Below are 13,044 nucleotides of genomic sequence, written 5' to 3'. Positions count from 1 at the left end.
CTTCATTTGATTTTGTTTAAATACAGGAAACATGGGCTTGAGAAAAGCTTTGTTGGGACGGTTATTCAATGGATGAAATTTGTGCAACAGGAGGGGCAAAGGGCTGGTGAAAGGAGGCCTCATTCTTGCTTTTAAGGACTCTATGCACATTACTAAAACAAGGGGCTGGTGTCATCAGCAGTCGATTCTAGTGGTAACATTTGTAGTTGGGATTGGAAGAGGTAGTTTCCCTTTACTAATTGCTAATATCTATTGGAACTGAAATGTGCTTACCGATTTACAGCTGGAGACTGAGCTAACCGTATTGGGGAAAAGATTGATCTTTGGCTCTATGACAATTTAGGGGGTCAAATTATAGTAGCGGGAGATCTGAATACTGACTGTTTGGTTTATATGGTTCTTGAGGACATCTTATACACCAATAAGGACTTATCCTCCCCAATGGGTAGGAACCCTAAACTTAGAGGTATCCTCTGGCTATATTTTGTGCATCCATGTGGATTGGAATTGGTTTATAATGAACACTATAAATGGAAGGCAAGGGGCTACTCATCAATAATTGACTATATTTTTCTTTAGGTGGTACTGAATAATAGTTTTTCCAAGTTTGAGGTTAAAGAAGCTCCTATTAGTGATAGCTGTATGTTAACTCTGGCAATTGCGATCATGATCCTTCAAGAAAGTTCCAGTTTCCACACCAAAGGTGTTTCAGTATCACCCTACAGGCAACAGAATTAAATGGTCATTTAACAAAACACAGAGGTTTACATCCACTATGATCAAGGAATACGACTCGTCCCCTTTGAGTCAATCATTACGACCCTGGCGGAAATCGTGGCGCCAAATGCACCATGGAGCACGGCGGAAAGCTGCCGATAGCGCCATGGGGGTTGGCGGATTTACCGCCCCATTCCGACCTTGGCGGGGCGGTAAATCCCCATTCCCCATTTTACCCTTCCCCATTCCCATTTTTGCCCCATAGGGTATAATGGGAGTGGGGAAGGCGTTAATTACGCCACCGTTAAATACGGTGGCGTAATTAACAACAAGGTCCCGTAGCGCCATGGATTTCTCCGCCCGGAAAAACCAGGCGGAAAACGCTCCATGGCGCTACGGGAACTCGTAGTAGGGCGGACGGGTCCGCCGCGAATAACGCTGGCGTAAACCCACTCCGCCAGGGTCGTAATGAGGCCCAATGTATTTGCAGATTTTCAGGAAATAACTTCTTATCATACATCAGTACAATCATCCATGCCATGGCGGAGCACACAAATGTTAGGTGCTTGTCAAATAAAACTAATAGACACTGCATGGACATTGAGGTACACGAACAGAAAACAAGTTTGCAAAAAGAGATACAGAGATTACAAAAACAGGGGAGGTATGAACAGGAGACTCTAAATAAGATCAAAAAATGTAAACAACATTACAAAAATTGGTTGATTAATCATCAGGGAAGAAGAGCCCAATTAGATGGAGAAGCGATGTTGAAATCGTTGAAGGGCGTTGATTCAGCCAATTTTTGGTCTATTACTAACAGTACTGAGCATACACAGAAAGATATGTGTTGAATCCGATCTCTGAGGAAGTATGGTTGGGCCATTTTTCTAGCATATATAAAGGTGGGAAGGTAATTGATAAGTTAGCTTTGAATGTCAACTCGCAACTCGCAATGGTCAATCAGTAACTCTGTAGATAAAGTGAGGAGACTCATTGTGAAATCAAAAAACTCAGGAGCACCTGGCCCTAACAACCTCTCTAACCAGATTTTGAAATCCAATCCTATATATTGGGCCAGAATTTTGTGTATTCTGTTTGAAGATGTACTGTTGACAAAGACCATTCCACAATCATGGAGGGTTTCTATTTTTCTACCAATCTTTAAAAAAGGATCACGTATGTGCCCCACAAGCTATAGACCTATAGCCATCGCTGACCCGGAATCTAATAATGTTGACTCCATGGTATTGGCTGATATTCAGGAGTGGATTCATGTAAATCATATTTTGGATGTTAAACTATAGGTTTTTAAAAAAACTGTTGGACGGATTGTGGGGGTCTTTTGTTGCGATGCTTACTAAGTCAATCAATGATAATGGGAGCAATGGCAACTTTCATTGCATCAATGGACCTTAGTATGGCTTTCGACCTGGTGGACAGGCCAAAACTATGGAGAAAGTTGACAGCACTGGGTATGCCGAAATATTTGTTAGAAATTGTGATAGTCCTACATACAGACACAAGGCTAATGGTACGTTTAAACTCTGATGGGTTGTTATCTTCTGAGATGGTGAATACCAACGGCCTATGTCAAGGCTGCATGCTAGCCCCTACAATCTTTTGTATGTTAGTGGTAAAGAAGATGCACTGGCTAATAAAGGTCTAGTATCTCCCAAATTGGGAAATGTCTCCATACCTTGGCTTGCATATGCGGATGATTTTTTGCTGTTGGATAACATAAAGGTTGAGTTACAACGTTTGATTAGGGAATTTGAAAAATGAATCTCACAATTACATCTAAAGATGAATGCAACTAAGACCAGTCACCCGTATGGGTAAAGCTAACAAGGTTCAAGGTTCCTGTACGTGGATCTGTGAGGGCAAACACATAAAATGCCAGAGTGCACTTAAATACCTTGGCTACTGTTTTTCTGGCACAGGCTCGACCTCTTCAATTAAAAACCAGTTGAAGGTAAAAATTGAAGTAGCCCTACGGCAAATGCGCTTAATTGAAAAAAAAATTGGAAAGTTCTCAATGAAACCATTGAAGGAATATTACATTATGAAAGTGCTGCCTAGGCTTACATACGGTTTGGAATGTTTTGCCTCTGATTTTTTGGATTATTTGAAGGTTCTGGACGGAAGATTATGGAGAGGTATTCTGTTTTTCCTTCCCAAATGTTTACCCATTGAACTAATAAGATACAAATTTGGTTTACAATCAGTACATTCACTTGTACTGTGGAAAAGACTGCTACTTTGGAGAACATGCCCATTGTCGAGGAAGAATGATCTGTATGTAAGTGTTGGAAGAGAGTCAACATGTGTGTTCTTGTCCAAATTGAAAACAGAGGCTGAAACCACATTAAGATCCCTGGGGATGGCTGTTTGCACACTAATCCATAAACCAAATAAGATCAAACAAATTATAAGGGGGAATGATTGGTTTAATACATTGAGTACAGTCTCGAACTCAAAATTGTACAATCAGGCCTACTCCTTTTGGAAAACATTTTGAAATACCCAAGTAGGAGCATTCACAACGAATTCATGCGTTTTAGGATGAATGTCATGGAGACTAACCAAATAATTAACATCAGAAACAAAACAGCTGAAAGCTGGAAATGGTGCAGATTCTGTAAAACCGAGGGTTTAGAAGAAACACTCCAACATATTTTGGTCATTTGTCCTGTGCTCCTGTGCCACCAAATTAACTACTTTGCTCAGTTTGTTGTCTCAACTGCCTCTGTTGATAGAGATTTAATTTGGTATAGAATGATGCATGAAAGCTCTTCAATTTTTATTATAAGAGTAACATCCTTTCTGAAAAATATCTGTGAACTCTCTTAAAGAGTTGGGTGAGTTCGGGCTAGTTATGTGTCTGTATTTTATATACATATGGAAATCAAATGTCTCATTGATGTCAATGGGCCTCATTACGAGTTTGGAGGTAGCCATGCCCTTATTAAGGGCATGGCTACCCCCACACCCGGGTCCTTGTCCGGGTCCAGGTCCGAGTCCCGTAAAAGGGGACTTACCGGGCCATTCCGACCTTGGAGGGCCCAGTAAATCCCTTTCGCGGGACCCGGACCCAGTACGTCCCCATTCCTATTTGAGCCCCCATAGGGCTCAATGGGAATGGGGAGGATGCTAACAATGGGCCCGTTAATGATGGGCCCGTTGTTAGCATCCTGGTCTGCTAGCGGGTCCCGCTAAGGACACCTGGTCCTTAGCGGGACCCGCTAGCAGGCCTCGTAACGAGGCGGTAGAGTGTTAACGGCGCCGGCAGCTCTACCGGTACCGTTATCACTCTACCGCCCGGGTCGTGATGAGGCCCAATGTCTTGGTATGTACGAAAGTCTAACAAATCTAATCATATGAGCAACATCTCTCTTGAAATCTTCTGTGATTCTTTCTTTTAAATTTAGGTGGATAGTAGTAAGTGTATAGGCTAGTTATGTTCTTGTATTTCTATCAATATGTAAATTGACTGTTAATGACTATACTGTCGATATGAATTTCGTAAATTTTGTATATTATGGCTAAACATGGTAATTAGATGCTGATACACCTTAAGGAAATGGTTAATGTGTTGTTTTGTATTTTAGTGAGAATTGTGTAAAGGTTTATAACAAACCAAAAAAAAATAACCAAACAATAATTTTCCATTAATGTCATTCAAAATCCCTTGTATTTCATCTTGAGTCATCAAAGAGGTAATGTGTGATTTCATCTTTAATCACCTCATCTAAAGTGTATAAGGATTGTGCTAACTCTTCAATGGTAAGGATAATTAAGTACAAAGAACACTTATTCAGAATCTATTACCACCTTTTCACTGGATTATCCTTACACAACATTCGTTCAAGGGAAGCACGTAGGCCCCTCGGAATATGGTGTAGGATCTGCAAAACTTTTCTGCCTCCAACAGACTCCTACAGCCAGCTGACCCAAGTAGTGGTTTTAAGAACTAAGCCTGGATTTTGCCAGAGACAGGACAGATAAACAAAACGTTTTGGAATCTTTCTATCATTACAGAACAGGCAACACCAATTCCTTCTTGGATCGCAGCTGTTCAGGACACTGCCTATGGGCCGGATCCCAAATCTAAATTTCATATATGTCGCTCATATGGGTTCTATCATCAGGGTACCTGTAATACCACAATACCACAGGTACTCCAGGTAAGTAGTACATAATATCACACAATGGACCTTGGTAGATGAGATTGGAGAAACAACTTACATAACAACGTGACTTCAATGATTTAAAAAAAAATGTATTCAAAAGAAATTATATATTAGTAGTTATTAACACTGTTTGCTCATAGAGCACATAAAGTCCATAGAATACTTGAATTCGTTATAAATTGCACATCTTCCTATTCATACCACAATGCATTCAAACTTTCATTCATACACATCCAATGCACACTTCTATATACAACATGGGTTATTCAAAACCCTAAAGGAACTATCAATAAATCATTGCCTAACACATATGTCAACTGTAAGTATGTGTTTGAGTGAAATAGCACTAAGCTTGTTTGAAAAACATCTACATATGTATCGGTCATAATACAGTTGCTGTTTTATTTATACCAATCTTTTTCGACCTTCTCCAGGATGGGGATATAGCTTGAATATAGCCTAGCCCGAAGGTATCGTCAGGTGGAAGATGTCTTCCAATGCAAACCGATGAGAAAAATTGTGGGCGGAACCCTCTTTTTTGTGAGGGGGCCTGATGCTAGAGGGTTAAAACAGGATAATAGAGGAGAGGTAGAGTCAAAGGCTACCCTATTCATGGACGTCAATTGGGGAGGTCACCTATGTCATAGTAGTGGAGCTAAATGTTTACTAGGAGGAGCTCAGGAGCAAAAAGAATATAATTCAATTTGTCAAAAAGTAAAGAGTTTAATTCAACATAACACGAGAAACATAATTACATAAAAATAGGTGTGAGCCTTAGGTAGCACATTCGGTATGCATAGGACAAGACTTTGTGGTATGCATTAAAGTGGGTTAGTAGCATAAGTGACAATTATTTACTCTATTCCTATAAGCAAATCAGGCTAACATTGTCACTATGGAGGTAGTTTCAACAGTGGGTAAAGTCCTCAATGCTCCTGGGATACGCTTTACAGGAAGCCTTATGCTTAGTAGAGTCACTTGCTGTTCCGGAACGGTGGGTGTCACAAGTCACCTCCTGGCATGGTTATCAATTGGGCGTCCAAAGTAGAATCACGTGGTGCCACTTGTCCTCATCAAAACTGGTGGGGACCGGTGGTGTATCAAGCTGGGTAGCTGTCCCGAAAGGAAAACCTCTGTGTTGTGAGTATATAATGGTTTCCGTGGCAGTTAATGAGACTCTGCAGGATAAGTCTGTGCTACCACGGGGCACCTTGTCATTTGCCCTTCCTCAGTTGTGAAAGCCAGAGAGTTTTCTGGTAGCGCAGACCTATCCTGCAGGGCTGAATTATCTGCCACGGAAACCATTATATACTCACACCACAGAGGTTTTCCCTTCAGGATAGCTACCCAGCTTGATACAAATACGAATAACATTTTTTTTATTAAATCATTGAAGTTACTTTGTTATGTAAATTGTTTCTCCAATCTCATCTACCAAGGTCTATTGTGTGATTTTATATATGTCGCTCATACTTCAGCTGAGTAGACCCAGTTTTACAGCAACTGTTTTAACTTGTTTGGCCCAACAGAATTTGGCTATGTTCCATTTTCCTAGTACATCTTAAAGCTCCTCTTAAAATGCCTGTAATGCCGGAGTGATCCATAGCCATATCCAATATATTAGGGGACTAGCGCTGATCATTTTACCTATGTCTGTGTGACCTAATTCTAGGTACACAAGAACAGTGGATGTGTTGCTGGTGATATGTAGAAGTCTTTTGAGAAATCCGTACTAATTTCTTATCAGTTTTCCATTGAATCATCCCTCCAGAGCTTAGACCCATGCATAGTACCTTTAGCTTAGCTGACTGCTTGTTGTACACCTCCCAAATTCCTGTAATAGACCTTATAGCCCATACTTACCCCAAACGTAGACACCATGTTGGTAGGTCTTGCCAATAAAGTGTTGCTTTTATTCTTTTGAGCCCTCGAACACACATAACAATCTAACCTAAGTCCCAGATAGTCAAATGCTGACACTACACTGATGTTGACACCACCTAGTACAAGACTCAGAGGTTTTATTTTCTTTCTCTTGGCCCAGCAGATCATCACTTCCGTTTTTACTACATTTACAACTAACCCTTGCTAACAGTTTTTTTAAGTCTGACCGCGTTTTTGAAATTAAAAGGGCGTGATTTCCATATAGTAGTATTCCTATCTTTATCCCAACTAAGCAGGGGCATCCATCTCAATTTTGTTTAATTCTATTACTATATCCTCTGTGTACAGGCAGAAAGGTGTAGGCACAAGGATGCAACCTTGACGAACACCCTTCTCATGGGTAAGGACTCTGAAACTGCACCCCTTGCTGCAAATCTCACATGGGCTTTGCCATTACCATACAGCTCTCTGATGTTACTTAAGAGATCTACTGGGAGTCCAAGTGCTTCCAGGCATTTCCAGAGCTCATACCTTTTAACATATTTATGGAAGACCAACATGATTTTGAAAATATGGTCCATTATCATTATCATTATTATTTTACCCATTGAGTCTGACAAAGAAATGGCATGATAATTGTCTGATTGTGACTTCCTATCCTTCTTGTATAATGGAATTATTTCTGCATTACTCCAGGACTCTGGAGCATGTCTAGAGCTGCTCACCGCATTAAAAAAGAGTGGTATTATATAGAGCGCAGAGGTGATGATGTTCTTTATAGAATTCAACTGCAATTCTATTTGGGCCTGCAGTCCATCCACTATTTTGAAGTTCAATTGCTGTAGCTATTTCTTCGACTCTGAATGGCTCAATAGTGATAGATGTATTGTAGTCAGGTTCTGTCATTTCAGCAGCTGTCACCCTGATCTTCTATGAGTCCTACACTCTCTCTGTTGTCCCTGAAAACCGGAGTTGTACATCTAGGTTGGAGTTCCACATGCCCACTCCCCCGTTATCAACATGGTACCATCCACTTTCTAAAAAAGACTTGGTGTTACTACTGTCACTATAGGTATTAAAGTTAAATTATTTTGTTCTACATCTGAGTTTGGTGAGGATGTGTGTGGAAATGGCAGTCTCTACATGTGGACCCCTCACAGCCTTCACTTGTGTTTCACATATATGCCACTTGTTTACTGTGGGCTTTCTGAATTTTTCATTTTACCAATGTATTGCGTGACTGCATTTTCCCAAATGTATTTTTTAACTTGCACTGTATGTGACTGCATTGTATGTGACTGTATATTGTGTGGGTTGTGGAACTTCAGCCATGCTCCTGCCCAGACAGAGGGACTCCATTCTCTCCTAAACCCAGCCAACCCCCCACCATCTTAACCTGTCCCTCGCCCAGGCAACAGCTTCTAGTTTTACAACCAGGGCAATCTGCAGTCCAGGGCAGGCCCTTTCATCTGTTCCTGATAACTCCCCTCCCACCCCCCAGTAACAACAATCTAACAATCCCTGCCTGTGTTTGCCCACTTGCCCTATACCGTGTAATGTCCCCGCCCCTTCCCTTCCTGCACCAATCCTCCTTGGACCCTGGGAACAGCTGTCTTCATCCTGGGGTGGGGTGGGCAGGCTCTGGAGGGGGAAGTGACAGCTGTGGAGAGAGGCCCTGTCCCTGCCTATGTGTCCCTCCCCTTCCTATCACCACACTCTGGAGCAGAGGAGATAGGATCTGTGCCTCTTTTCTGGATTACCTGCAGTGGTGTGCTGAACGTGTGGGTGGGGGCAGAGAAGCTGAGTAGTAGGTACCCTTTTTCCCTGTCTGCCCTCACTCTCTCCCCCTTGTCCTCCTCTTGCTCCTCTTTCTCCCCCTTCCTGCTACATTTTCCACCAGTCGCACTCCGGACGTTTCTTCCCCTGCTCTTTTCTCTCTTCTCTCCCTCTCTCTCTCACTCTCTCTTGCTCTCTCTTTCTTTTTCTCCCTTCCCCGCTCTCTTGCTGTCTTTCGCTTACTTTCCCTTTCTCCCTCTCTCTCTCTCTCTCTCTCTCTGTCTCTCTCTTTCTCCCTTTCTCTCTCTTTCTCTCTTCCTTACTTTTTCTGTCTCCCCTTTCTCTCTCTCCTTCACACCCGCTCTTTGCTCTCTCTGTCTCTCTCTTTCCCTCTTCCGCTCTCTCTCACTCTCTCTCTTTCTCTTCCCCCTTCCTCTCTTTCTTCCTCTTGTTCCCTTTCTTTCTCTCCCTCTCCCTCTCTTTCTCTCTCTCTCTCTCTTGTGCCCTCTTTCTCTCTCTTTTTCTCTCCCTTTCCCTCTGTCGCCCTGGCTCTTCCCTCTGTTTCTTTCGCTATCTCTTTCCCTCTTCCCCCTCTCTCTCCCCCTCATCCTCTCTCTCTCGCTCTCTCTTTCCCCTTCCTCTCTTGTTCCCTCTTCCCCTCTCTCTTTCCCACTTCCTCTCTCTTTCCCCTTCCTCTCTTGTTCCCTCTTCCCCTCTCTCTCACTCTCTCTTTCCCCTTTCTCTCTCTCTTCCACCTCTATCTCTCTCCCTTTCCCCTTTCTCTCTCTCTTTTCCTCTCTCCCTTTGTCTTTCTCTCTCCCTTTCTAGCTCTCCCTCCTTCACTCCTCTAATCTCTCGCTCTTTCTCTTGGTCTCTCTTTCTCTCTCCCTTTCTTTTTCTCTCACTTGTCACTCTCCCTTTGTCTCTCTATTCCTCTCTTTCTTCCCCCTTTTCTCATCCCTCACACCCTCTACCAGCCCCTTGTCTCCCTTTTCCCACTACCTCCCCTCCAGCAATTTTTTCTCCTTGCTCCCCACTCTCTCTCATCACTCCCCAGCTGCCCATTCTTTCTTCGACCTCTCCTCTCTTGACTCTCTATCTCGCCCTCGCTCTTCCTTCCCGAATGCCTCTGCACTATGCTTTTCCCTCTCCAACCCTTCCCTTCTTCCCTTTGTGCTCCACCCGCATCCAAGGGTACTCCACAGGCCCCGGGTCCCATGAACATGGGTGTGCCTAACTTGTATGTCTGCTGTTGATTCCCCCGCCTCGTGCCTTCGGCATTGTGCCTAATATACTCTGCTGGCAATAAGTTTGTTTCTCTGCCAGTAATAAATCTGTTCCTGATTTCTGACCTGAACAAAACTTTGGTGCAGTCATTTGGTGTTTGCACTCTTCGATGCAGCCTGTCTGTTATTGCCAGAGGGGGGACCCGGTGTGTCTGCATACACAACGCACCCTCACTGGTCTGTTAATTCCTGGCCCAAAACTATGGCTCTGCCTAAGGTCTCCAACACGACCGTCCCCATTTTGGCCTTCCTCCCAAGTCCACATATGTCAGAGAAGAAAACCCACTTCTTATTCAATTGTGGTCCTCGATTTGGGACAAAGTCTTCAGCCAAATATGGATATACTATTTCTTTTCTTAGCTTTTCTATCTTTTTTGCATTAGTAAAAGACTTACATTCTTCAAATCGTTTATTAACCGTGTCTAATGTATCTTTAAGATATGTGTCATTCTTGAAAGCTTGTTCTGACTATTCTATTTTAAGTTATACAAATTGTACTTTCTTTTTGGCAGTGGTAATTGTTAGGACTAAAAGATCCTGACTGCATTTTGTTGCAATTTTATTCAATGATACCGAATATTCTGCACTGTCCACAAATAGACATGGCACATTTTTAATTGTGTAGGCCTAACGCAAAAATATTACCGTGTAGGTAGTCTTTCAGTAAGTGTCCATGCATTTCTATGCAAAAATAAATCTTTTTAAGGGGTAATAAACAGTCACTTCCCACCTTGCTTTGAACTTCCCCATCATTTTGTAAGTTCTGGAAATATGACGGATCACCCACTGTTTCTGCTATTGGCTCTTCTGTTCTGTATAAGATAAACCTTCATTACTTATATTATACCACACAAAATGTCTCATTTATTAAGGAAAACACACTTAACCAGCTTACAAGCTGTGCCAATGCATGAACAACTCATCAGGAATCGTGTGTTCTCAAAAAGAGCAGGGACATGTCACATGATTCGCTCCATGCAAAAAGGTTTACATACACATACTTCATCCGAGGGACATCATTTCACCAAAATGCCAGGGGTAGCGGAAGTGACATCACATGACCCTTGACCTCTGATGACATCACAGCAAGTGATGTCATTCAATCCCACCTCCCAGGTAACATCACAGGAAGTGATGGACCGCGACCTTTCACCCCTTGACAAAACAGGAAGTAGCATCACATAGCATCATTTCAAAGTACACTACGAAAAATATGGTTATGATATCACAGTAAAGTGATATACATTTCATACATGAATGGATCAACATATGTATCGTTAATATCAGTGCGTATAGGACCATATTACCAAATTACTGTGAATGCAAACAGAAGTCCAAGGCTAAACGATAAAGATGTGTTATTATATAGCACTTATGCTTAAACGCTTCATATAAAACAAATATACATATAATAACACCCAACCTGTGTTGGTACTCATTTATCAACCTTAGCAGGAAGAAAGGCTGAGTTGACCTTGCCAGGAGTCGAACCTGCAACCTGCAGATCACACACACATTGCAGCAGCGAGAGCTCAACCCACTGAGCTATCTTGCCGACTATAGCTATCATAAAACCAGTCACTCCAGAAACATGGCCACAGCCCAGGAGCCTCAATTTAAAATAAAAAAGATTTTGCAAAAAAAAAAAGGAAAATACAATTTTAGGGGTAGCAAGGGAGACCACAAGGGTAGTGAGGGAGACCTCAAGGGTTGTAGATGCGATCCCTGGTCACCCTTAAATGGCGTCCCTGATTCATCCATACTTAAATCTAATACATTCTTTAAATAGCCTTCTTGGTCCTGGAAATTGTAAGTGATTTCAATCCAGCACTCCAACTAAGTCAATGCCTAGTATGGGATGCCCAATGGAAACCCTTATTTATATATTTTATGTCAAAGTTTGTTTAATTCTGGATGATGTACCCTATATAATGCCCCTCTCTTTGAATTCCCCCGGTCTCACTGAACCAAGAAATAGGTTTGTTTTGCAAATAAAAAGATTTATTTGAAGAATTGAACAATATATATATATCACACTTTTATGAATATTAACAATATCTGAATATCACACTTATGAATATGAACAATGATCAGCAATGGGTAATATTACAATATCAACAATATCTTTAATCAATTAGGAGTAGGAATAGGAAGAATAATTTAGCAGAGAATATGTTGTATGGGTTCAAGAGATTGCAATGGTACGAAGAAATGAAACACAGAAATAAAACTTGATATTACTTCAATCAAAAGACAATATGATCACTCTTTCCCCTGTTACTACTCACTCCCGCCAGTATGCAATATGAAGAGGTGGAATGAGGGCACACAGGTTTCAGGAATTCAATCAATAATGCAGTTCAATCCCAATTCCCCCAGCAAGCTTAGAGAGAACAGGTATGATTTTAAAACAGCTCAATCGCCTTTAAATGTGGTTTGAATTGAATGGGAAAAATACTAAAAATGACTTTAATTCGCTAAAGGAGATTCAGCACTAGTGAGAGTGGCTTTGGCTTGGTTCAGGTCAACACTAGCAATGTTAATAGAATGATTAGCAGATTGAAAACGAAATTCAGAAGTTGAAATCAAGAAATAGCTATTTTACATGTGGTGAAATTGAGCCAAATGTGAAATCGCTGCAACATTTCCGCGTGCGGGAAACGCGATTATAGAAAAACTACAAGGAATTGGAATGTCGTTTCTAGGACGTAGGGTTCAAAAGCTACAGAGGTTTTAATCAAGATAGATTTTTCTCAAAAAGTCAAGATTTCAAATTGAAAGATGCCCTGTTGACGATTTGGAACAAGATTTCTTAACACTAAAGAGTCTATGGAGCTGCAAACTACACAACAGCCAAGCCACCAATCCAGACGTGCTGCCGGATGGTTTCTGTCTGCATGAGACAATTGCCTTTCTCCAGAATTTCTCCAAACTACAATTATCAAGGATTATGTGGCGGAGAAAAGAATTTAGGATAGACAAAAGAGATTCAATAATGCAGTTCTGGATAGGTTGAAATGGATTGAATAGGATTACTTTAAACTGAGAGATGACTATGGACAGTTCTAGACTAAATACTCACTCCTATGGCTTTGAAATGGAATGGACCCATCAAAGATCTGGTCAAGGGTTTGGCTGGGATTCTCTCGCCACCGGACAGGATTCAGGGCACCTGGACTCTGCTCTCA

Source organism: Ambystoma mexicanum, chromosome 8 (assembly GCF_040938575.1).
Source record: "Ambystoma mexicanum isolate Mex_15411 chromosome 8, UKY_AmexF1_1, whole genome shotgun sequence".
Classification (NCBI taxonomy): Eukaryota; Metazoa; Chordata; class Amphibia; order Caudata; family Ambystomatidae; genus Ambystoma; species Ambystoma mexicanum.
The sequence above is the reverse complement of the archived record's forward strand: the minus strand, read 5'-3'. Positions refer to the sequence as shown.